Here is a 26,854-nt window from a genome sequence, read left to right as displayed (position 1 = left end):
TGCAACGGAACTGCTCAACCCTAACAGACTACCGCAAGCATGCTGATAAACTGGCTACCAAGCTACAAACCAAGGACTACCCTACACATCTGGTCAAAAGAGCCTACAAAAGAGCGCGCAACAACAACAGGGACCAGTTACTGCAACCACGTGCAAATAAATCTGACATGGAACAAATAGTGTGTGTGACTTCTTTTAAACCGCTCTCCAACAAGATTCAGAGAATCATTAAAGAGGAGTGGAAAATCCTCACATCTGGGGGTTTACCATTCCAACAGCCATTACATGCCTACAAAAGAGCCACAAACAAACGGGGCATGATTGTCCACACAAGACCCAAAGAAAAAAACAATTCCACAACCATACAGACCACACTGTGGGGGCTGCCCCCACCAACAGGCCACTACCCATGTGGAAATTGTAGTGTCTGTCGTTTTACACAAAAATCTACAACTATAGATTTAGACCTAAAGACGCCATGGGTACAAAAATCCCTAACCAACTGTAACAGTAAGAATGTGATTTACTTGATCAAATGTCCCTGCAACCTCAAATACGTGGGAATGACCACCAGGAAGGTCGCCACAAGAATCTGTGAACATAGAAGCACGATCCGCGGCAAGCGAGAAGCAATAAAACTGACCAACCACTTCCTTCTGAAAAAACATTCCTCGGATAAGGTAAACTGAACGGTCATTGAGCAGCTACCTCCTTCCACTTCTAATATGACACAGAGACTATTCCAGACCGAACAGCGTTGGGTCTGGAGATTACACTCAGACATAGATGGTCTGAACGACGAGATCCCTTGGTTCGCTCTTAATAAATGAGTCCCCAGGCTTTTTCTCCCTTTTCCTTCCTGGCCCCCCTCCCCCTTCTTTCGTTCTTCCCCCTTCCCCCCCCCGCATTCTCTGTTTTGTGTCACTGGTATTTCTGTCACCTTTCTCCTGGTTGTCTCTTATGTCCTCTTCTTCTCCTTTGTCCTCCTCCTTATCTCCTTTTTTTCCTCCTCCTTCTTCCCCCCTTGCGTACTTAGTCTTGTGTCACAGGTATTTCTTTTCCTGGCTGCCTCTTATGTCCTCTTTTTCTCCATTGTCCTCCTCTTTGTCTCCCTTCTTTTCCCTTCCTCTCCTCCCTCTCTCTCCCTTCTTTTCCCCCCGTAAAAAAGTTTCTCCTCTTTTCTGTTCCGTTTTCCTTTTTTGTGTTTGCATTATGTCTAGTTTTCATCCTCTATCCGTTTGTTTCCCCCCCTTTTTTTTCTCTTCTTTTCTTCCCTTCCCCCTCCCCCCTCTACTTCCCTTCCCCCCTTTGGTTCTCAACCCCCCTTCCCCCCACCTTGCCCTCCTCCACATCTCCCAATCCCCCCCCTTTGCTCCCTCTGCCTGGTTTCTTCTTTTTTTTCTCCTCCTCTTTACTGCATCGCGTAACGCGGCCGCTGGGAGCTACATTTCCCAGCGGCCAGAGCTGACACTTTCGGCGATTTCTCTCAGCTGTGGCACACACAGCAACCATACCGAGGCCAGAAAAGCACTGCGGGCCTGCGGCGGTGATCCTTTCCACCTGAGAAATGGCGAGTGCCAATTATCGTGCTAATTACGCGCGCCTCACACATCGAGCTGCCATAAAAAGACCATCTCCCCTCGACCACTTGTACCAAGCGGTCCCAGGAGAGGACGGCATAGGCGCACGGCGAGCGCCCCTTTGATGTAGTGAGTGATTGAATGTACCACAGACAGCACAAATAAGATTCTTCTTCTCCACCTCCCCTTCCCCTTATTTTAATTATCTGTTTTTTACTATTAATTGTAGCCATCTCCTGTGACTACTATCCTCATAATGCAGTATCTCTGTATCCATGTATTACGGATGGTGGATTCCTAGTGGGAACCTCGCCCACTGTTTATTTTCTTCTTTTTATCTACCCTACCCTTGGGTTATACTCTCCAACCCTTCCCCCCCCTATATTTGACATTCCTCACCTTTTCTCCCTCTCTGTTTCCTTCCGCTTTTTTCCTCAGTGTTTGACTATAAGGGGACACTCCCCCTCCTGGATACCAGAGGCCAGTAGCCTCTAGGGAAAGGGTAAGACTGTGTAATTCCCTGCAGTGGTAGGACTGCCTACCTGCCTACTTAGATTTACCCACTTTGTCACCTTGTGCATGAATATTGCCTACGATGAGCATATGTATTTTATGCACGAATGCATCCCCCTGACACGTGTGTGGTTGGTTTGATTTTGCAGTGGCGTGTGTCAATCTGTTTATTCTCTACAGGCCGCCTCAAGGTAATTCCTTGGGTAAAGTAGACCTTTTACATTACACCTCTTAAATATTTCATTAGAGTTTTCTTCCTCCAACGTGAGGCTTAGGGATCCTAGGCCCTGATGAATGCCCCAAGACCACTTTTGGCTCACTCCTGAGGGCAGAAACATGTTGGCTACTATTTGATAGTTAGGTGACCCTGTGAGTCCTTGTTCTCACAGAGGTGTCCCAACCCCTTTTTTAACCACACCAATCAGACACCATCATTAAAATTGTCACTTCTCACAGGTGTCTGCTTAGGTGTTTTTAATTCTTCACTAGATTAGCTGGATCCTGATCTTTCCAGAACATAAGTTTATTTACGCACTCCCTCCTGTTCCTTTAACAGCGAAGTTGAGTCCGCCCAGGTGGCACTGTCCTACCTGGGTAGGGCTAGGTGGTCAAATGATGAAGCATGATACTATATACTGTGTGAGACCACCTAGTCCGTAAAGGGAATTCACCCTTTTTTTCCTCTCTCCCCCACCCACACACATTGCAGTCTCTTACTAACCTCTCACTGAATTCACCTATCCAAATAGGAACACGTACAACCAAGGGTAACAATGGTGCCCTTAACGTCTTCTCTATTGAACCCCGTACTTCTTTGTGTGCTTTTGGTTACAGATTTAGGGAGCTAAGTATGGTTGGGTTCCTCCATTAAATGTCCCTCCTTCTCCCTTACACTTTCTCCATGTGTATTCCTTCTTATCGAACATCAGTCCCTGTACTAGGGATACACAATACCAAAACTGTTATTCTACCACCGTTGGCAGGTGGCAAAGAAAATCATTTTGTCTCTATTGACAATGTCAAGTTACACCATGTGGCCGTTCCTGCACAGCCGACCAAGAGGAACATCCAGTAGTTCCCGAATCCCTCTCACTACTGGCGAAGAAGTTCCACTACAAGTTGTTTACACCAACACCAACACCTCTCCGAGCTTGGGGAGGGTGGAAGATGATCTTGCATTAGTTCCACTAATGTCAACTAACTTAGAACCAAGTCAATTTGACTTCAAGCCAAACGGATAGTACTGTCCATAGTGTGCCACCACAGGAAACACCAACTCCACCGCTGACAACGGCTCCACCATTTGCACAAACTGCCTCTGGTTATTTTGCAGACTTCAACGATGATTTCTCAGACTCATTCGCCTCTTCGACAGATGATTTGTCAAGTGCACGTAAGCTAACAAACTGGCTTATAGAAACATATTTTATTTTTCTATGGAAATTTCTATGGCTCTTTCTGACTGTCCTAGCCTTTCTACTTTGGATTGGTTTTGTTATTACCTTTTTCTTATTAATACATGGTCATTTTCTTCCTGAAAGATCAACAGTTGAACTGGTGGAGGAGGTTTTGAAACCACATTTTTCATCACACAAAGTCCGAAGAGATGTATCCTTTGTGAACATTTCCGCAGTGCCAATTCCAGATGGGATTGTTTGGGACAAAGTAATGTTTGATATATATGGTCCCACGGAAATTATTCAAATACCATTAGTGTTCAAATTATCAATGAATGATATAGTGGTACCAGGCATTGTATCTGATGATTGGGATGTGAAAACAGTTGATTCTATGATGACAGAATTGTAATATTATACTGTCTTTGAAAACAAAGATGTTTACCAATTCAAAGAAAATTATGGTGATATGTTTTGCTATAATTATTATGGGCACCACTTCATACATAGAGCGAGCAGTCCCAAAACGGTATTTAATTACACGCAATGGGAACATTGTCCAACTCCACCGCAAGGTAGTTCTAAAACATATTCTGAAAAGTTTGCATATTTTTCTGGGCACAACCAAAAGAATGCTGAGTCATATTACTTTAAGGTACCACCTACTAGGAAAATACACGTTATTGACCAATGCAAAATTTATATATTCAGAATACTTTGTTTCCCGGCTATCTATAGAAGGCTATGAATATTGGTCCAAATCAATTGATCTGAAAAGTGTCTAGGGAACAAAAAATTGGCAAATTAAGGGAAAAGAAACATTGTTTAGAGCATGTCTTATTTCTGTTCCAATGATCTTCCTAAATGAAACAGTGCAACAAATGAGTTGTTTAAGCTTAGCAACAATCAGTGAATTAAACATGCCCAGTATACCTGCCCCTGCAAAATTTTACGAATGGCAAAAATACACAACTGCAACTAAAGATGAGCTCAATGAGTGGGTCCAGAATGGTATGTTTAATGCTTCACTGACACTTCCAGGTGGGTGGTTATTGTGGCCAATAGATACCAATGGGTTTCATCAACATTTTATTAACTCCTCTGGGTTTTAGGACGAGTAGGCCAGACCCTCGCTATATATCTCCAGAGCATGCAGATATCATTACAATATATTGTGTAGGAAAATTATGCCAACAGTGGCTAAAATCATCCTCACTGAACGCGGTTAGAGAACATCTAAATCTCCTGTCTAACTCCACTGACTTACAAGATTTCTTGTCAGGCCCTAGAACACCACGTAAGAAGTGTTTTTTATATGCAGTATATAATGAGATTTGGAAACTTTTCCAACAAGATGCTGCTGCCCGTTTAAGGCAAATAGACCAGGAAAATTAAAAAATTGCATTAGCTGTTGTGGATAATGGGATTAACACCTTGTCCGACCAGATATATACAATTAAGAACCTTGTTGTTTCTGCTATAGACATTATACAATCTGATATGTCTTCCTTACATCATGGACAGAGTCACATCAGGTCCATTATGCAGTTGGGTCGGACGCTTCAAACATTGAAGTCGGTTCGCGTTCCATGGCAGCACATCAGTGCAAGGGAGATATTTTCTTCCTTTAATATAATGCGACAACAACAACTAATGGCTAAGAAAGAAGTGACTTATGTCATGCTTAACATTGAGAAATTAGAAAAGTTGCCTTTTACTGTGGCCGAAATACCATCGGCTGAGTGGTTAATACATGGGGTTATATATCTTCCTATTTCCACACTACAATTCACCTCCTGTTTAAAACACATTCCAGTTGGCAGATATGAAAAGCTGGGAGATAGTTACATCCATGAGGTGTGGGAGCTTCCCTTCTCGTACAAATGCTTCAATGGCATGAAGAGGTCTTTCTTAGCAGTAGTGAATGCAAGACTTCAGTCAGCCATTCGATGATTTGTAAACAGCTGTCCTTGCATGGGGCGTGCAACGCCTCAGCTGCAAACTTGGCTTGTTATCATAAGGGAGTTCCAGTCCCCTTGATTAGACCTGCGTTCCAGGTGCTTTTAAACGGCAGCTACATCCTTCTCAATAGTGAAGACTGTTGTAGCATGAGAGCCGGAATAGTTTACGTTATTTCGATCTCTAAGGTCGTTACATGCCGCGGGAACGTACCGTTTCCCCCCACTAAATTTAAGGAGGTAGCTGATATCTGGCCTTACATTGCTACTTCAAATGGGAATTTTGACAAGTTAAGTAGACTCAAGGCTTTATTGTTTCAAAAGCATGTGGCCCTTACATCTGCACGAGAGACCTATGCACTTCAAGTGGCAAGGTCATCAGCAGAAATACAGTCCTTGTTAAATACGAACTTTCCGAGACATTTTGGTGACCTCATGGGCTGAATCTTTAATGCGTCCAGCACAACTGGAATCGAGAATTTTTTCAATGCTGTTGGTTCTGGTTTTGTTCACACCTTTTCCTCCATATTCGGTTTGATACCTTCAGCTACCCACTCAATTTTCGGTAGTATTTTGGGGGGATTTCCGATAACATTGGCTTTATTAGCTAGCATCCAGCTGTTGTTTACGCGCAATGGCTGTCCCACCGCAACGAGGACACATGACGGCGCTCCCATCAGTGCAGCTGTGTCATGAACGTATGATGCAGCATTTTGGAGCAACACTCCTGGAGCAATTGGAGTGTGACTGGTCTTTGTCATTCAGAACGGTTCTATATTGTGTCCAGCCCGTGTTCCGGTGCTTCTTGTGCTCTTTCGAACATGCACTGGAAGTTTGTCTTTCACAGCAGCGCCCCCAGCATTAGATGCTGATCTGTTGATGTTCTCGCTGAGGGTTCGTTACCAGACATGCGCACTGAGGCTGCGTTTGCTACGTGAAGCTAATTATGAGTTACCCTTCCTGGAGGAAGTTGCCAACAACTCATCAATGGGCACTCCACGGGATGCTGCCTTGGTTTACACTGGGGCTATGGAACACACTTGCTCCTTGATAATTTTTGGCGTGGACTTTCCGGTTCTGTCACCTGCCGAAGTGGAAGATCTCCTGTTCTCCATGGCTCGTACTTAATTTGGAACTTTTCTAAATTGACATTTTTGTTAAATTTGGTTATAAGCCAAACGCTCATGTTTTAAATTGCCAAGTAGTGTGCTTGTGTGTCCTTTTAACTTGTCAAAATTGTTCTGGTTTTTATATATATCTTAGGTTGATTTTTTTTTAGCAATGGAGTTTTAGTTTTGGTTTTCAACCACTTTAACCGACAAGGGGAGGGTGTTGTGTAGCCATTTTAGTTATAGCTCCATTCACGTTAATTTAATACACTAGGCCGCTGTGCGCTTTGACCTAGATGTATTTTTTTCGGCTTCACATTGTATTTTTATAGTAACCAGTTTTACGGTCTTGTTTTATTTTCATCTATCTGACTGTTTTGCTTAGCGCAGCACTGTGTTCTCAAACAAGACATTCTTGATCACTTTGTGCTTCAGTCAAGGCTACAGATTAGTACATTGCTGGTGAACGTGGTAGAAGTTTAGTCTCCAACATTCGTAGAAAATACACATCCTTATGTAGGGACATTTTCTTAGAACATCAGCTGTGTTATTATAAAAACATTTCCTAGTCCCATTACACGTTAAGAGGGAGATTCCAGCCAGAGAACCACGACTGTATGCTGATTGCTGAATGCTTTGCTGCAGATGCTAACGCAGACTACAGGCCTTTGCTCAGGTATGAGGGTCGATGTCCTACCGGGGGAACCTGAAAGGCAGAATTAGAGCTTAACATGCTGTGCTCAGATTATGACTCAGATAGGAAATAGTCCATCGATTCTAATGGCAATATGATAGTGTTATTCTTATGCTTCACTCTCATCGTCACCATTCTAATATTATCATGTTGTGTCGTCCTGGTTATTGCAGCTCATGCTTTGCTATCTAAAATGCAGTTGTTTTATTAAACCAGTCTTTAAAACTCATACTGCTTTTTATTGTCATTTATATCTGAGACTGAATTGAAAATGAGAGAACCAGATGCAACCTGACTGACCACGAATTCCCTGAGAAGTATGATATATCATGCGCTCGGCTGCCCAATCATCTCTACCTTTTGGGAGAGATGAGGCACTGCTAGTTAGCCGGAGCAAAACCCGGATTTGGAGCGACAGGTGTCACCCACAGTGGGTCAGACTCAGTCTCCCACACCGTGGACGATCTTGCTGCTCAAAATCCAGTAGTCTCATTAGAATAATGAGAGCCTACGCGACACTGTCAATTTCACTTTTTTATTTCAATTATTTTATTTGGTTTTGTTTTTTACCTCCACTTGGGTGCATTCAGGTCTTCCAGGGGAAAAACATATTGACATAAACAATCAGGGCATAACAGGGTGTGACCCTATTTGTCAGGAGGGCTGACTCTCTGACAATTTCATACCCATTTTTTTCCTTTTGTAAAATTTTTAATCACCCATGGGGCAGTGATTGTGGCCCCAGGGTGAAACATATATATTTTTAATTATGTCCCCCTGGGGAGGGAGGTTGGCCCATGCACCGCAAGTGCCAAACCCCAAAACAGTAGACCATGGTGGCCTGGTCGGATTCCTCGCAGTGGATTACAGTGCTCCAGGAAGCTGTTTCAGGAAGGTCTCTTCTGTCCCATTTTCAATGAGGTCTCCCTGAAATGCTTGGAGGACTTTTTCGGGGCATTATCCCCACCATAAAAGGAGATAACACATATGTGTAACTTCTTGCTGCTTCAGTTGGGAAACTGTGATGTCAGCACACCTCACGGCATGCTGATGTCACAGATGGGGCAGGGAGAGAAGCAGAAGCAATTCACCATCTTCCACACCCTTTTTGAAAAAAAAGGACTCCTCTGTTGCTTGCTCCAAGGGATCCTTTTCAGCCTTCCCCAGTGTCAGCTAGTGGCCGACAGATGCACCAAGGAGGGTGTGCAGGTTTCGGCCATTGGCCGACTCTGCAGTAAAAAGGTTAACTTATCAGGTGTGTTGAGAGCTTTAAATAGCAAATGTTATCAAATCAACATGGATACATGGTGCTAAACAGGTATAGTACATTATTTATATCATACCATTCAACACATATTTAAAAAATCCAACAGTAAGTGGAAAATGACTAAGGTGAAGTACAAGCCATGTTAGTCATAGAAGAGCCTTGATATTCTTAGCATGCGTTATAATGTGACTAAATACTTTATGAACTTTCACAAGTAGGTAGAATATTCATATCTATAGCGACATCAGTTTGTAAGTATCTATGGGTGTGGCAATTCATTCACACTTATGCACTGTAAATACCCCTGCCTGAACTTTTCCTATTTCATCCATATAAATAATTTTGAGGCTACAATCTACATCATAAAATTCTGTGGCACTCTTTACTGTATACCTAATAAGTAGTATAGTGACAGAGGAATTGAATTTACTAATGCTTTCTAGAGATGGATAAAACAAACATGCTTAGAATTAGGCCTGAACAAAATGTTAATAATGCCAGCGAAATTCGTGAAATTCCCTACTTTAGTGTATGTGAAATTCATGAAATTTCTCAAAGTTGCACATTCCACAATGTTGCTTGTTTTTTTTTGTTTTTTTTTATCCAAGAGTGCATTTGCATTTCAAAAACTCATGCAATACCTGCAGAACATTGGTTTGACTCACTGAGAGACATTTTCTATTCAAATCTATATTCTGATGGTATGTTGCAAGGCTTTTTTATGCATGCTGCACTCTCAGGTAAAACAAATGGCACGAGATTCTAGTAAATCATAGTTCATTGGGAGCATGACAGCAACATTTTCATGGAATATCACAAGATTTGAAAAAAAATAAATGTGATTTTACCCAGTGTAGGAAAGTGGATTATTGGAAAGTACCTACACTTAGCAATACACTACTAACCCCCACTAGGTCCAGTTCGGTCTCAATAAATTAATCAGCGCTCAATCCTTGGTAGCTTGGCAACGAGCAGTTAGGCTTTACTTAGGAGACAGGTGTGTAAAGCATTTAAAAATCACAAAACAGTAAATATGTACAATACAAAATACAATAATAATCCAACACCAATTTATAAAAACAGATTATGTTTGTATCTTTGAAATTGTCCTAAAACAACAAAAATCCAATGTAGAGAACCGGAGGTATGAACTTTTAATGATTAAGGGCCAGATGTATGAAATATCGTCCGTTTGCGAGTGCAAAAACGTGGTCTGCGATGCATGAAAGGCATTTGCAGACCGAAAAAGAAATCGCAGATTTTCTGCGTTGCGACCTGGTTTTGCGAGTCGCAGTTTGCGATTCGGTATTTCCAGTAGGAAACTGCGAGGCGCAAATTGCGATTCGCAAAATCCAAGTCACAAAGAGATGCATCAAAAAATCGCAAATTGCGATTTTTCGCAGAATGGCATTTTGCACATGCAAAATACCATGAACTGAAACCAGGTGGTAACCAGGTGCAACCTATATAAAGAGGCCCATAATGCCTCAAACTCTTTTCAACAATGGCTGCACTCTACGTCATGGTGAGGAGGATGAGGATCTTGGCAGGTTTGAGGAGAGGGAGGACGAGACAGGAGCGCATTTTCAGAGTGCGCATTACACTTTTTAACCTGACAGAGGAGGAAATATATGAGAGGTATAGGTTGAACTCAGCCATGATACTTGATCTGATAGCTGAGCTACAACCCATACTGCAGCGCAGAACACTAAGGACTCACAGCATACCCACCCATGTGCAGTATTATGCTCCTTCCACCTACTCACCTCAGGGAGCTATCGTCAGCAGCTGGAGGGGTCTCACAGAGTACCCTCTCCAGATTTTTCAATGCATTCATCAACGCCATGCTGAGCAAACTACAACAGTACATCAGATTCCCTCACACCCCACAGGAATTACAGCAGACAAAAATAGAGTTTTACCAGATCGCACAGTTCCCCCACGTCCTAGGTGCCATAGATGGCACACATGTGGCAATCTGTCCACCATCAGCCACAGAGTATGTGTACCGCAACCGGAAATACCAACATTCCATGAATATACAGGTGATATGCAATGCCTCCTACATCATTACTGATCTTGTGGCCAGGTACCCAGAGAGCACACATGATTCTTACATCTTTCGCCACAGCGGAATTCACACAAGACTGCTAGCTGGGGAGTTTGGTGAAGGATATCTACTAGGTAATGTCCCTCTGTACACTGTTGCATTGATGGAATACCGATGTCAGATGGCTCAGTTACTCATCACACCCTCTGTCCCTTCCAGGAGACAGTGCTTACGCAGCGCGCACCTACATGATGACGCCCTACCTCAATCCTACAACACCAGCTGAACGGAGATACAATGCAGCACACAGGGCAACCCGCAACATGGTGGAGCGCACATTTGGACTGCTGAAGAGTCGCTTTTGGTGCCTCCACAAAAGTGGAGGGGCACTACAGTACAGTCCAGGTACAACATGTAGAATAGTGGCTACTAGTGCAATTCTGCACAATATAGCTACCACCAGGGGCATACCTCTAGAAATATGTGAATCTGAATCAGATGAGGATGACGATCCCATACCACCTCTACAGCCAGCAGACAGGACCAGTGCAGCAGAGGGAAGGCAAAGGCGTGGCGACATCACACACAACCATTTCAGACGTGAGTATTAATGACACAAATCCTCTGACAACTGTACCTGTAGTGAAATAAATGTATTACCTTAAGTCAGGTAATGTACGTGTGAGTAATAACAATAAACAGGTAATGTGAGAAACGCAAACCAATGAAGAACCAGAGTTATGCACTATTACTTCATAGTGTCAACAGCAGTCCAATGGCAGCTAGAGTCATTTTTTGCGCCCACGCACACCACTCGGGTGCCCAGTTACGTCACTGGCACCTCTATTGTCACCCTCAGTGGCAGTGCTGTGCTTGGCACTGCGCCGTCTGGTGTCCGCTGCTGGTACGGCAACACTGCTGAGGCTGGAACTGCCCTCAGTGTCCCCCAGTGCTAGCTCACTCGGAGTGGCTGATCTTGGTCCCATAATGTGTTCGATCACATTTGTGATCTGCACAAGTCCATTGACAACGTCCCTGCTGCTGTGTGCTGCCTCCACTTGTGCAGCCACTGTACGATGGGCAATAAGTGCTGTAGAATTTGCCATCCGGTTAGAGGAACGACAGAAGCTGCCAAACATGGTACGGAATCTGCGCTCCTGTCTGCGCTGGTTCACCCTCTCATGGCGCAGTTCCTGGCAGAGTTCACGGACAGCACTTGTAAGGTCCCTGGTGTCCTGTGATGCCTGCACCTGTCCCTCACGCAGCTGTACAATGTTACTATTGAGGGAGTCAAGTGTGCGATGCAGGCCCATCATGTTGCAGTTATGTTTGTGCAGGTTTTTATCTAATGCAAGGATCTGCTTATTTTGTAGACGCTGCTGCTGCAACATAGCAGCTTCCAGGCTACCAAATAAGGAGGGACCCTCATCTGACTCATGCTGTTGTGCCCAGGAATCTGTCGCAATCCTGCATGGTGCTGTGGTTGGATGACACCTACCCTCCTGAATCTCACTGCGCCTCTCTGTTGCTGATGGGGTACTTGGCCCTTCCTGCTGCTCATCGGAGTCGTTGCTGAGCTCTGGCAGTGGCAGTGCCCTGGGCCTGCGTCGGACAGTCGCTATGTTGAGGGACCCACTTGTGTTAGAATCTAAGGGCAGATGGGTGTCTGTCTCGCCTACCCGTGCAGATGCTGTGGCTGCTGGGCCTGGCCCACCTGCAACAACAATATGCAGCATGTCAGTTATGTATGTCACAGTTTCGGTCAGACAATGGAAATAAAGGTACAGGTACTTCTCTACACGGTGTTGTGTGTGTTGTGTTCCTCTAGGTGTCACTCTACTGAAATACATTGTTGTGCTACTTTCAGTTCTGGGTTGTGGACTGCCACTACCATAATGCATTGCAGTGCTACTTCTAAGATGTGGACTGGACTACTTCTCACACTGTTTCATGTTACATGCTAATTCCTAAGTGGCTTTTGTGCATGCACTTATAGGGTTACAAAACAATATTGCACTTACCTTGGCTGGTACTTGGTGTGCCGGAGGTGTCGATCTCTGTGACCCAAGTCACAGCTTCAGGGAGGAGTGTGGACTTTACCAGGTCCTCCAATGGTGTTGATGGTGCCTCTGTGGGTGGACCGCCTCCTGTGCCCCTGGCCTCCGCAAGCCTCCTTGCCACCCTCTTCTTTGCACGGGACCGCAGGTCATACCACCTTTTATTGATCTCTTCAATGGAGCGCTGTGCCACTCCAATTGCGCAGATTTTGGACTGTATGTCCAACCATAGTCTCCTCTTCTCGCTCTCAGGCACCTGGAGTGAGCTTTTTTCCAAACAGGCGGTCATGGCTCCTCACCACCTCCTCAGTTAGAACCTCAAGCTCCTGCTTGCTGAATTTCAGCTTGCGCTTCCTTTCACCCTTATCCTGTGCTTGGCCTGGGGTATCCATCCTTGCTCAGGTGTTCTTGCTCCTTCTGAGTGCTGCTCTGTGTGGCTGGGCTGCTCTCTGTCAGGATGCTGGTTTGGGTGTGGCACCTGAAACTGCCTGGGATGACTCATTTCCTGCTGGTGATGTCATCAGACTCCTCCAGGTGTGCTTTCTCGAACTTTCTCGCAATTTGCGATTTTTTACTGAATCGCAAAAAAGCGCAATTTGCGAAAATGCAAATTGCGATTCGGTATATGGGCCTCGCAAATCACAAATAGCGATTTTTAAGACATCGCTTTTTCCGAATCGCAATATTGTTACATGGCCAATTGCGACTCGAAAATAGCGATTTCTTAAAAAATCGCTATTTGCGATTCGCAAGCTCCAGTTTTCATACATATGGCCCTAAAAGTAATTCTAGTGCTTAGAAGAAAATAGCTCTTAAATGGTTACAAAAGGTCACACTGGACAGGGACAAAGTCCAGAGTTCAGGCCACCGATGATGTTACACTGTTACACTTACTTTCAGAAATGTTTCTTGATACAGGAAAGTGGTCCACAGCACCACCCAAAGGTTCAGAGGCTCTGGTTTGCCGCTTTGGGTCTGGGACTATAACTCCCACAATGAACTTCTTCAACTTATGGAGATGTTTACAACAGTTGCTCTAAATCTCACCAAACTTCTGAAGCTTCTTCCAGAGGTCCTTTTGGGTCCTTGAAGTGTCTGCAACTTGATCCAAGGTTCCAGAAGCCCTGAGTTGTTACTTGGGAGTAGGGACTACACACCCCAGAATGCACCTGGTCAGAATCCTCAAATGACCACTGAATACTGGTCAGCTGGGTCTTCTTGCAGGACTTGATGCGGGAGACTCTGGGCAGTTCCTTTTTACCTGTTGCTTACAGGGAGTCCACTCCTGGAGTTGCAGAAGCAAGACCTTTTTTTTTAAGCTCAAAGTATGCAGCTGGTCCAGAACTTGTGAGTGCAGTGTCCAGGTGCAGGCCAGGGGTCTATCAGGGTAGTCCTTCTTCTCCATTATCTTTTTCCAGCAGGGATCTGAGGTGTGGGTGCAGCTCTGCCCTATTTATTCTTGCTCCTGGGGTGGAATGGAAAACAGGGGTGCCAACTGTCCAATCACAGGCAGGCCACCACCCTTTTTGATGACCCCTTCCTGGGAAATGTGACAAAAATCAATCCCAGAGAGCAACATTCTTTAGAATTCCAAAATGGCAGAACCTGAATTTTGGAGGTTAGGTATGGCAGAGTCCACCCACTGGTGAGGCAAAGTTCCCTTAACATACCCCTCTCCAGGCTTCTCCTAATCCAGTCAAGGGGGCACCTGGCTGTCTGGGTTTACAGGAAATGGGAGAGGATCTGAGCTGCTCCAAATGTTCTTCCCTCCTTTGAAGACCAGTTTGGCTGTTCTCCCCCATACTGTTTCACCATCTGCTGAGACAGATCCCCTCCCCCAGGCACTTCCTTTGTCTTCAACCCAGGCCACTTCACACCTCATCAAGTCTGGCTGACCAGGCTGCCAGAGGCTGGCGAATCAGAGAAGGACACTACAGCGTTGAAGTTGGCATTTTTCCAGTAGAGTTCTAAAACTCTTTCCCTGAAGTAGTTTTATCAAATTCAACATTGACAAGTTGTTGGACTCATTATAACAATAAGTTTGATACCAAACTTGAAATATCTAACTCCTTTTGAGAATTTATTGATTAAAATAAAGTCTCCCCATTCCCATTTTGGCCTATAGTGCCTATTCACTACAATGAGGGAATTTGGCTATTTTACCTCACCAGGGCTTAAGAAACATCTTTTATAAGGTCCCAACTTATAGTTACACTGCAACCAACCCTGGGTGCACTAGGGCACACCTTAGTGGTGACAGATATGTGCAAATAAGGTAGTTTAAGACTTTGAAAGTACTTTTAATTCCAAACTCGAGTTTGCATGTAACTTTAAGTTAAAAGCAGCCTGCAAGGCAGGCCAACCTTTAAAATGTCCCTGGGAACCACAGCAGTGCACCTATGGGTGGACTACCTTTACTGGGGTCAGTAAACCTACATGCCCTACCATATACTAGGGACTTATAGGAAGGCTGACACAACCAATTATAATTAGCCTAAGTTGCATAATCATTGTACTCAGAGCACAGGCCCTGGGACTGGTTAGCAGTGCCCTGGGCAGCATCAGAGTCAGGAAACACCAGAAAAATGGGGGCAAAAAGTTAGGGGACTTCTGCGATCAGCTTGGTTTTCTAATACCCAGCCTTACATAAAACCCCTACAATTCTGCAAGAAATAGGGGGCATGGCTAAACAAATACATTTGACAAAAGTGAAGTATGATATTGTCTCTTATGGGTTGTCAGGTGATACTCTCCCTCCATTACATACCTACGCCTCCCATTGCCTTTCACCTGTTACTGTGAGCTCTAAAATATTTCCTTGTTTTTTCAGTCGCTCTGTTAGAAATGGGGTCTCTGGATGGCAGTCAGCTTGCACTCTATCCAATCAGGGACACTCACTCTAGTCAGGACAGTGGAGATACACACTTGGATAACTCCTGCTCACCCCCTGGTAGCTTTGCAAAAGCAGTCAGGCATATTCCAATGGCCATATGTAAAGTATCTGTACCAATACATACAGTAACAGAGTGAAAACACTACAAAATGGGCACCACACCAGTTTAGAAAAATAGCCCAAATTTAACTAAATCAAACAAGAGCAGAATTACAAAAATCCAACATACACAAGTCAGGTTTTGAATTTTTAAAGTAAAAAGAGTCTTACTCCATAGAAACTAATGGAAACGTAGTTTTTATGCAAAGTACCTGGTTTGTGTCAAAAATAAAGCTGCATGGGTGAGCAGGCTTCCAAAAAGTCAGTGATGCGTCAATTCCTTACTTGCAAGTGAGGCCATGTGTCTCTTTTGGGTTGTCAGTTGATACTCTCCCTTCATTACATACCTACGACTCCCATTGCCATTCACCTATTACTGTGAGCTCTAAAATATTTCCCTTGTTTTTTCAGTCACTCTGTTAGAAATGAGGTCTCTGGTTGGCAGTAAGCTTGCACTCTGTCCAAGCAGGGACCCTCACTCTAGTCAGGACAGTGGAGATACACACTTGGATAACCCCTGCTCACCTCCTTGGTAGCTTGTCACAAGCAGTCAGGATTATCCCAAAGGCAAGATGTAAAGTATTTGTACCAACACACACAGTAACACAGTGAAAACACTACAAAATGGACACCACACCAGTTTAGAATAATGGCCAATATTTATTCAAATCAAACAAGACCAGAATGGCAAGAATCCAACATACACAAGTCAAGTTCTACATTTTTAAAGTAAAAAACATATTACCCCATAGAAAACAATGGAAACGCAATTTTTATGCAAAGTACCTGGTTTGGGTCAAGAATAAAGCCGCATGGGCGAGCGTGCGTCGAAAAAGTCAGTAATGCATCGATTCCTTACTCGCAAGTGAGGCCATGTGTCTCTTTTGGATTGTCAGTTGATACTCTCCCTTCATTACATACCTACTACTCCCATTGCCTTTCGCCTATTACTGTGAGCTCTGAAATATTTCCCTTGTTTTTTCAGTCACTCTGTTAGAAATGGGGTCTCTGGTAGGCAGTCAGCTTGCACTCTGTCCAAGCAGGGACCCTCTCTCCAGTCAGGACAGTGAAGATACAAACTTGGATAACCCCTGCTCACCCCCTTGGAAGCTTGGGACAAGCAGTCAGGCTTATCCCAAAGGCAACATGTAAAGTATTTGTACCAACACACACAGTAACACAGTGAAAACACTACAAAATGGACACCACACCAGTTTAGTAAAATAGTCAATATTTATCTAAATCAAACAAGACCAGAATGACAAAAATCCAACATACACAAGTCAAGTTATACATTTTTAAAGTACTCGCAAGTGAGGCCTTGTGTTGTTTCTTCTTCGGTCGAGTAGGCGCTTTTCTCTCCCGAAAGAGAGCAATGCTTCGATTTCCGGACAGGGCACCTTGGATCTGCTCAGGTTCACGGTGATGATTTTTACGTCCAGCAATGATGCATGAGATATCCGGTCACACGGTTATGAAAAACAGCGATGCAGGTGCTGTGTTGAAATCAGCCGTGAGGCAAGTGGTCCACCGTTTTTCAGCTGCGTTGCAGGTGGTGTGTTGAAATTTCCCCCGCACGGCTTCCTGCACATGGATTTCAGTCCTTCGTCTACCAGCTTCAACTACAAGTGTCCCTGAACTAGATAGGGCACCACTTGGCAGGGTGGGAGTCTCAGTAGAGAGGCCAGGTGCTGGCAAAGGAAGTCAGTGATGTCCCAGAGATTTCAAAACAGGAGGCAAGCTCAGTCCAAACCCTTGGTGATTCTTCACAATCTGGAATATACCACAAAATCTAGGCTTTGTCCCCTTTCACAGGCAGAAGCAGCAACTGCAGCAGAGCCCAACAAAGCACAGTCAAAGGCAGGGGCTGCACTTCTCCTCAGCTCTTCAGCTCTTCTCCTTGGCAGAGGTTCCTCTTAGTTCTAGAAGCAAATCTAAAATTTGTGGTTTGGGGTCCACTACTTATTTCTGCCTTTGAAATAGGCAAACTTCAAAGGAAAGTCTATGTTGTCCACAAGATCCTGCCTTGCCCATGCCCCAGATGCACACCAGGGGGTTGGAGGCTGCAATGTGTGAGGGGAGGCACAGCCCATTCAGGTGTAAGTGACCACTCATTCCTCCACTGTAGCCCAGTTGACCAATCAGGATATTCAGGCTACACCCTAGCTCCCTTTGTGTCACTGTCTAGTGGAGATTCACAAACAGCCCTACTGTCACTCTGACCCAGACAGGGAACACACAAGCAGATAGAGTCACAGAATGGTTTAAGCAAGAAAATGTCCACTATCTAAAAGTGGCATTTTCAAGCAGACAATTTAAAAACCAACATTACCAAAGGATGTATTTTTAAATTGTGAGTTCTGAGACCCTAAATTCCAAATCCATATCTGCTCTCAAAGGGAAACTGCAACTTTAAGGATATTTAAAGACAGCCACCATGTTAACGTATGAGAAAGATAGGCCTCACAACATTGAAAAACAAATTTGGCAGTATTTCACTGTTAGGACATGTAAAACACATCAGTACATGTGCCACCTTTAACATACACTGCACCCCGCCCATGGGACTATCCAGGGCCTACCTTAGGGGTATCTTAGTTGTATAAAAAGGCAAGGTTTGGGTCTAGCAAGTGGATACATTTGCCAGGTCGAATTGGCAGGTCAAGACTGCACACACAGACACCGCAGTGGCAGGCCTGAGACATGTTTACAGAACTACCCATGTGGGTGGCACAATCTGGGCTACAGGCCCACTAGTAGCATTTGATTTACAGCCCCTGGGCAACTCTAGTGCACTTTACTAGGGACGTACTAATATATCAAAGATGCCAATCATGGATAAACCAACACAAACTGGTCAGAAAAATTAGGAGGAAGGAGGCAAAAAGTTTGAGGTTGACCCTGCAAAAAGGGACAGATCCAACAAGCACTATATAAGAATTTACAAAAAAAAATATAAAACATACAGTCTCAGACAATGTGGGAAACTAGCTGCTACACTGGTCATGATGTTGGGGATCTTACCTTAATCTCAGTGCATAGTTTAGACACTTGGACATTAGGGACACATGCTCCAACTTAAACATCTCTAATGAAACTGGCCCTGCATTACTTAGCTTTCCCACTTTGAATGGCCGAGAGTATGGTTGCAGTTGAGATGTAAATCCAGAGCAATAAGGACTCTAGTTTGTGCAAAATGTGAAATACCGCATATTCCATATACTGTAATAGTTTATGATGCATGTTACAATGAGCTGGAGGACGTGTATCTCTGAAAGTTTGCATTGTTTGGTAGATAAATAATCAAGCATTCTGCAGTGACTGAAGGCACAGGCACAGTGGCGGCTACAAGAATTGCATAACTGCATAATGCATGTACATATTCATGATATCATTGCAAGCTGGAAGGAACTGTTGCATAGGCAACTCCATTAACTTGTATCTGATGTTGAGTTGCAGGAAAATTTCTAAAAATGGAAGAGGGCACAATCTCAATGTGTACTACTAGAATATAATCATAATATGAATATGAAATGTCACAAGTATAAACTCATAAATATTATCTACAAAAATTGCCCCCTTGGAGATTCTAATAGAAAATCTACAGCCAAATACAGATTGTGGCCCTCATTATGACCCTAGCGGTAAATCCCGCTTACTGTCACACTGACGGCCGCCAACTTACTGCTGCGGCGGCGGATATCCGTTCACCGTATTATGACACACACACATCAATCCGACAGAATTCAGCCACAGACACAAATCCGCCAGACCAAAGGTCAGTGATAAAGTGGTTATATTAAAACCCAACCCGTTTCGCCAACAGAAGAACGCCCATCACATTATGACCCACGCAGCACCAAAGAGGACATTCAACGCTGGTTAACCATTGGCAGTACATACGCCCGCGCTCACAATGGACACCCATGTACAAAACAACACACACCTGACACCCATACACACACCAACCCACACACCCACACCACTATAAAACACCCACCCACATTACCCACAACCCTTTACTAATACAAATCATTGCCACCAGACTGACTCCAAGTCCACTGACACAACCACATACACACACCACATACACCCATACATCACCCAAGCACCCCACTTCACACACCCCAACACATTACCCAACACACCCTCACCAACATCACATAATACCCATGGCACCACAAAGGCACCCCGTCAGGGTCATAGTGGAGGAAATTGTCAGGGTAGAGCCACAGCTATTTGGAGCACAGGTGCAGCAGATATCAATAGCCAGGAAGATGTAGCTATAGTGGAGAATCGTGGACAGGGCCAACGTCGTGGGACAGCACCCCAGAACAAGGGACGACATCAGGAAGAGGTGGACTGACCAACGGGGAAGGTACATTCCATAGCAGCAAGACACCAGCTCACGTTCCAGAGGACTGGCGGTGGACCCTACCTCCTCCCCTACAACTCACAGCCTGGGAGGAGCAAGTCTTGGCAATACTGCATCCTGAGGGCTTGGTGGGAGTCGGAGGATGACTGGACTCTGGTAAGTCAACTCTCCACTAGTATCACCCCCCTACCTACATGCCATCACATACCCTCACCCTCACGCCACTACATCCCACATACTCCACTATCACATCTCTTGAAACCCAATGCCAAGCACTGCATGCTGGACCAATGCATGGACACCCCTCACAGCCCTGCATGGACACTCATCACTAAAGCATGCACAGCATAGAGAACTGACAATCCCACCATACACGAACATACACAAGTAAAAGCTGGCAGGGTAACACCAACCACAGAGGGGAAGCCAGGGATGTACAATATGTCATACACATTAACCATAACGCATCATTTACATCCCCACAGGTACCCCAGCCAATGTTACCGGAGAGGAGGTGCCAGCACTATCCAGTCCCCCAACTGAAGAGGCCCACAGTGATGATAGTAACTCTAATCTTCAGGATCTTGACAATCTACCTGGCCCATCAGGGATCACTGGACAGCCAGTTACCCAAGCCCAGTTATAGACCACCACAGAGCCTCCCCCATCAGGAAAATAAAACACAGCCCCACCCAGTGCCCCCAAACCTCTGTCCCCAGGACACGTCAATCAGCAGTGTGTCCACCTCTACAGGGACACCAGGCCACACCTCTCACACAAGACAGTCAGAGACTTGGGGTCAGTGGCAGTGGGCACACCATTCAGGGGACAAAGTCACAGTCCACCAGGAACACTGGGAGGACTGCTGTGCACCAGGGGGAGCACAGGACCAGGGAACCGACTCTTCAGGAAGCACTCTCGGAGATGCTGGGAGCCTATCAACATTCCCAGGAGACGATGGGCCAGATCCTAGACAACATGCAGGAGAACAGGTGGATGCAGGAGGGACAGTACCAGTGGATCAGGGAGGACTTGCAGGCCATCAACAACACCCTGATGTCCATAGCAGGGGTGCTGGCAGACAGGGCCAACATTATGAAGGAGGCAGTCTCACACCAGCGGGCCCCTGCCACTAGCAAGTCATCTGAACAGCCTTCCACTTCTACTGCCGCTAGTGGCCAGGAGGCCCCTCCACAGGACTCACAGGCCACCAGCACCCCTCCCCCTGCAGAAGGTGAACCACCCCGCAAACGTTCCCTGCAATCCAAACAGAAGCCAGAGACACTTGCCAAGGCCCCTGCCAGGAAATGAGACTCTCCTGATTGTCCCCCTTGTGTCCCACCTAGTCACCTTGTACACCTTGAACTGCCATTGCTCCCCTTCCTAGGTCCACATGGACAATGCACCTGTGCTACAAACAGACCGGAATAATACCCTGGACTTTCCTCCATCATCAACCCATCCCATTGCACTTTCCCCTCTACATGTTAGCACGATAATAAAAACCCTTTGATAAAAAACGATTTTGAGTATGTCATGTATTTCAAATATGTATTGATTGAAACAGGTACAACCATAGCAAATGAACTGTACATTGAATGAGCATAGAACTAATGGCTGTTGTGATAACACCAGGAGTATTTGTCAAATCACCAACAACTGCAAAATGAATAGCCAGAGGGAACAGTAAGTGGGATTGAAGTGGGATATACCAGCATGCCAATGCCACACAGAATACAACCAAAGTCATTGAAATGTAAAGTTGCACTGTCTCACCTATGTGTCATTGGAAGCACTGACAGATTACAGATGTTCTGTTGTCCACATCCTCATCCTCTGCATCCTCATCCTCAATGTCCGCAGGGTCCACTTCTGCCATGGGGGCATCTCCAGTCTCCTCCTCCTGCAGAAAAGGGGCATGGCATCTGAGGGCCAGGTTGTGCAACATGCAGCATGCCACCACTATCTGGCAGACCTTCTTGGGTGAGTAGCACAGGGATCCACCTTTTAGATGGAGGCACTGAAACCTGGCCTTCAGTAGGCCAAATTTCATTTCAATGATTCTTCTGGTTCACCCATGTGTCTCATTTTTAACGTTCTTCTGCCCCTGTTCTGGCATTCCTCACAGGGGTTAGCAGCCATGATAGGTTTGGGTAACCAAAGTCACCTGCAAATATTGAGGGACAACATTTAGCCACACACTATCCCATACGGCCAAAACCATAGCCATACACCAACATATACTGGATGGGAACCAGGGCTCACCTATTAGCCACACCTTGTCACTCTGTAGTTGGGCCATCACATTTGGGATGCTGCTATTCCTCAGGACAAAGGCATCATGCACCGACCCTGGATACTTACCATTGACGTGGGAGATATACTGATACGCGAAGCACACCATCTGTACATTCATAGAGTGGAAACTCTTACGATTCCTGAACACCTGTTCATTCTGGCAGGGGGGACAAATGCAATAGGTGTTCCGTAAGTCGCCCCAATTATAGTGGGGATATGACCCATTGCATAAAACTCCACCTTCACAGTGGCCAAATCCTCAGCCTGGTGGAATGCAATGTAGCTGCACATGTGTTTTTATCAGGGCAGACAGCACTCTTGTCAGCACGATTGATAACATTGATAACATTGGCTGTGACACTCCTGCTGCCAAGCAACTGTCACTTGAAAAGAACCAATTACCAGGAAATGGAGAAAGGATAGCACTTGCACAAGAAGGGGTATCCCAGTGGGATGACAGTTATCAGATATCAGGTCAGGCTCCAATTGGGCACACAGCTTTGTGACTGTGGCCCTGTCCAGTCCATAGGTGAGTATTATGTACCTGTCCTCCAGTGTAGCAAAGTCCACCAGACGTCTGTACACGGGGGTATGTCTCCATCTCCTATTCATCTGCAGCGTTAGGAATCTAAGGGACAAAAGAGTGAGGAGGCTGTCACAAACTGAACAATGAAGCCACAACAGTAGTCTGCAATCTGTAAACATGTTATGGGACAGTGTGAATTGTCAAGTATGTACCTATGTATCCTATGACACAGCATTATTCCATAGGCCTGCCCACCCCCTCAAAAGGCGTCCGCCTGTCCTGTGTGGAGGACAGGTGGAAGTGAAGTAATGCCGCTGACGTTGTGCTGCCATGCAATTCCTCATTGGTTAATATTGGGCCGTATGGGGTACAGTGGCCACTGGTGATCTACGCCGGCGGTGACGGTATGCATCGCTGCAGACGTGACCTCCATTTTCTATCTGATTCATCACTCGTTTCCTAACCTTCCACAGGAGAGGACCTACACTGCATGTGCTGCTCTGACCTGTGTCTGGGACCTACCATGGCCCGTGTGACCAGGTAAAGGGCCCCAGCCTTCACTTCAGAGGAATTGGAGAGACTGCTGGATGGGGTCCTACCCCAGTACGATCTGCTGTATAGGCCTCCAGATCAACAGGTGAGTACACTGTGGGCACAATGCATGTGGCATTAATGTATGGAGGTGTGTGTGAAGGCATTGTGTAAGGGGGGAGGGATGTCCTCTTGCCTGGGTACACGTTGAGTGCTGGGCTATGTGTGTGCCAACAGTGATGGAAACGGGTATAGTGGGTCATACGTGCTACAGGCTGGACTGTTTGTCTAATGGCGTTCTCCTGTCTGTATTGCCTCTGCAGGTCAGCGCCCATCAAAAGAAGGGTATATGCGTGCCATCGCCAAGGAGGTGCAGACCCTGGGGGTCTAAGGCAGGAGGAGCACCCACTGTCGCAAATTGTGGGAGGACCTGAGATGCTGTGCATGGAAGACTGCGGAGGCCCAGCTGGGGATGGCCCCCGAATGAGGAAGGGATGCCCATAGAATCCTGACCCCCCTGATGACCAGCATACTGGCGGTGGCCTATCCAGAGCTGGATAGGCGCTAGAGGGCATCACAGCAGCCACAAGGGGGTGAGTACAGAGGCCATCTTTGAAGGAAACGGCGGGGGTGGTATCCAGGTGGTGGTTGTGTGTGAGTGGGTGCCCCTAGGCCAGGCCAGACATAGCAGCGTCGGTCCTCTGGTGGCTAAGGTTCTGAAGGGGAAATACGGCCTACCTAGCTTATTAGCATCCACTACTGGTCAGGGCTGCGTGGGTCCCAGGTGTGCTGCAGTTGGCGGTGTGTGCTCCTCCTCATGCCTTGGTTGCTAGCAATATCACTGGTAGTGCAATGCATAGTGCATAGGCTTGTTCCCTGTGCGCGAGGGTGCTGTGTACGCCAACTGTGGTGTCTGTGCAGTCATTGACCCAGTCTATCCTTTGTCTCCCTCCCCCCTTTCTTGTTTTATCATCCTGTCTTATGTGCATTAGCATCATCTGGTAGAGGGGCAGAGGCACTGGCGATGGAGGGAGCTGCATCCCACATGACCCTGGAGGCTGAGTCCGCTGATGCTAAGGGCACCAGTGGGACGGAGGGCGAGGGGAGCACCACCGAGGAGACTGGAAGGGACAATACAGACTCAGATACCTCCTTCAATGGGAGCTCCCTGGTAGTGGCGGACACCTCTGTGACCACCTCAGCTAAAGTTACAACCGCCACCCCCCATACCAGCACCGCCATCCCAGCTGCCCCTTAGCAAGTTACCCGTGCCCGCTCACCCAGGAGGGTGGGCATCTCCTTCGCCCCAGGCACCTCAGGCCCTGCCCCAGTGAGTCCTGCTGCCCTGAGTGAGGAGGCTTTTGACCTCCTGAGATCCATCTCTGTAGGGCAGTCAGCCATTGTAAATGCCATTCACGGGCAATCTAATTCATTCCTGGAGGGCATTCACAGTGGATTGGCGGCCCAACAGAAACCGATCCAGGCTCTGGCCACCATTGTCCCTGTTTCAACCATCCCCCACCAACTACCAGTTCCCAGTCCCATTCTCCTCTACCCCAACCAATCCTAAGCACACAGCCAGAGGAACGTGCACCCAGGACAACACCCAAGAGTATCACAGGCAAACACAAGCACCACACTTCGTCCCACAGGCACTCACACAAACACTATTCATTTTCAGACACAACAACATCCACTATTTCCACTGTCTCCACCTCCCACCCACTTCCATCCACACTCACACCTGCATGCACTACATCATCAATCACTACCTGCATCATCACCACACCAAGCAGAAAACACACCTCACTGGCAGACACCTCCACAACATCCATGCACACGTCCCCTGGGTCCCCCCCACCGTGTCTGTCCCCCCTCCTAAAGCACACAAACGCAAGCACTCAGACACCCAACAGACATCCACCTCACAACAGCATACAACCCATGCACCATCAACCAAATCCCGCAGACAAACACCTCCAACAATCACTCCCTCATCTTCCACCCCCATTACTTTTCCCTCTTCCCACCCCAATGTCCCTAAAAAACCTTTCCTTTCCACCCTTGACCTCTTCCCTCCCCCTCCCCCCCATCCTACACGTATGGCCAGGGTATCAAGAACCCAGCCAGGCTCCTCTGCCAAACAGTCCACGGGCCCAGTTTCATCAGCACCTACTCGTGGTGGAAAGGATTCCAGGCTATAATTACTTAAGGGGAAGGAGCCTGCACCAGGCAGCAAAAAGAGGAAAGAGCCTGCACCAGCCAGCAAAAAGGGGAAGGACCCCGCACCAGCCAACAAGAAAGGGAAGGAGCCTGCACCAGCCAGCAAAAAGGGGAAGGAGCCTACACCAGACAGCAAGAAGGGGAAGGAGCCTGCACCAGCAGCTGTCACAGACCCCCCACTGCGAGCCCTGGTTGTTCAGCCATCAGTGAGTGCAGGGGCTGAGCAGGAGCCCCCCACAACCACCACCACCACAGTGCAGCCATCGTGTGTGCAGGGACTGAGCAGGAGCCGTCCACAACCACCACCACCACAGTGCAGCCATCGGAGGGTGTAGGCGCCCAACAGATGTACAATAAAGCCTCAAGTCCTGCTATAATTGTGTTTTCCTATAATGCTTGAAGGATCCCATTCCTTGGATATGATGATAACGCATATGCCATGTTATCCACTATTTTCAATTTCTTAGGTTGTGTGGGTATAAATGACATATAAAGAGTTAAGATCTCATCCGTGAAATATAAATTTGGCTCATGAACAATTGTTGTATGATACCTTTCATGCATTTATAAGGTAAGTGACTGGTGGGGATTAGTGCTAATTATTTGCTTATTTAAATAATAAAGTTCAAAGGTGTTTCTCAATTTTTCCAATAATGGCAGTTTATATATGTATTTCTAATTGGTATCAAGACTAACATTTGTGACAGTAGGGCGGTAGCTATCCCATTTAAAACACATCTTTTAATATTTTATATAAATTCAAGAGACTATTTTTATTAGTACGACGTCGCTTCCGACAGATATATTTCAGCAGTAGTCTCAAGTGTGCCTGGACCACTATTATTATTTTTTTACAGTAGAAAGCAAGAATGTAGATAAAAGAGACTCTTTATTTTGGAACTCTCACGTATTCCAAAGAGAGTCGAGAGCTTTACCTAGTGGTGGAGAATTAAATAATACATTTAATAAAGTGTAGTTTTATAAAAACGAAAATTACAATTTTAAGAAACAGTTGGTCTGCCAATCTGTCAACAATCTAAAACGTTTGGAAATATGCAAAATGCGCTTGGATAATAATTTGAAGCATATTATAAACATCGGTTTTGTTTGAGTTGATTCATTTTACTGAAATGAAATAAGGATGAAACAAAGGGGCACCTACTCTGGGGAGAGAAGTTAAACAAAAAAGTTATTGTTTAGATAATTGCTAAAGTTAGCTGAAAACAAACTTGTTCTTCTTTTTCTCTGGGCAATGGATTTCTTAGTAGTTTCTAAATGTAAAGA

This window comes from Pleurodeles waltl, chromosome 8 (genome assembly GCF_031143425.1).
Source record: "Pleurodeles waltl isolate 20211129_DDA chromosome 8, aPleWal1.hap1.20221129, whole genome shotgun sequence".
NCBI classification, from domain to species: Eukaryota; Metazoa; Chordata; class Amphibia; order Caudata; family Salamandridae; genus Pleurodeles; species Pleurodeles waltl.
Note: the sequence above shows the minus strand (reverse complement) of the source record.